This window comes from Rhea americana, unplaced genomic scaffold, assembly GCF_003343005.1.
Source record: "Rhea americana isolate MKP2758 unplaced genomic scaffold, rheAme1 scaffold_456, whole genome shotgun sequence".
Taxonomy (NCBI): Eukaryota; Metazoa; Chordata; class Aves; order Rheiformes; family Rheidae; genus Rhea; species Rhea americana.
Genome location: NW_028186597.1, coordinates 106,774 through 107,721, shown reverse-complemented (window position 1 = coordinate 107,721; position 948 = coordinate 106,774).

Genomic DNA, 948 nt, shown 5'->3' with positions numbered 1-948 from the left:
TGGCGGGGCCGGGCGGGGCCGCAACGCCAGAGCGGGGCCGGGGCCGGGGCCCGGGCCGGCGCGGGCGGGGCTGGTGCTGCCGCTGCGCCTCCAGCGGCCCGAGCGGGACCAGCCCCGGCGGGACCAAGCCCGGCAGGGCTCGTCCGCGCCTCGTGGCGCTGCAGGCCCCTGCGGGGCGGCCGCTGCTGCTGGGCGAGCAGAAACCGCGGCAGAAACCGCGGCAGAGGCAGCGCTGGAGCAACGGGACGGGGGTGGGAAACAGAGACACGAAGTGTTGTGGTACCAGCGTCTCCTGCCGAAGGAGAAAGGGAGACCGCAGTGGTGCAGCATATTACTCTTGAAACCAGTAGACAGAAAGGGACAGTCATTGGAGGCAGCCTCCACTGCAAAGGCCCTTTACGCCCCTTAAGTAACATCCAAAGGGAGATACAATCCTGACTTCATTTATACAGTACTATGCTCTGAGGTAGTAACAATCGTTAAAATATGTGTATACATATTTTTTTTCCAGCATCTGCCAACTCCACGATAGAGAACCATGTTAAATTAACCCATGACCTAAAAAAATGACTATTTTTTCTAGGCAAAAGTAGTAATTAGTGTGATGTAGCAGTATGTATAGCATCCCAAATGAAGTTACAAAAGTGCTACGAAAAATACAAGTTGYTACAGGAATTGTAAGCTAGATAATGAATCGGCCAACAAGAAATAAAACTATGCTTACATTGAAATTTTAAGCCCACCTTTAATCATTTGTAGCAAAATGTAGGTATATTCTAGCCACATTTCATGGAAGATGGAATGCATCAATCCAGAGCAAAACCTGTGATGTTTTAAAGGCAGTTTCATTACTAGGTCCTCCTAAATTTCAACAACCAAGTGCAAGGTTGCATCAGAGATGAGAAGAATGTCAGTTTTACATGAACTCACTGGTTAAAAACAACACAG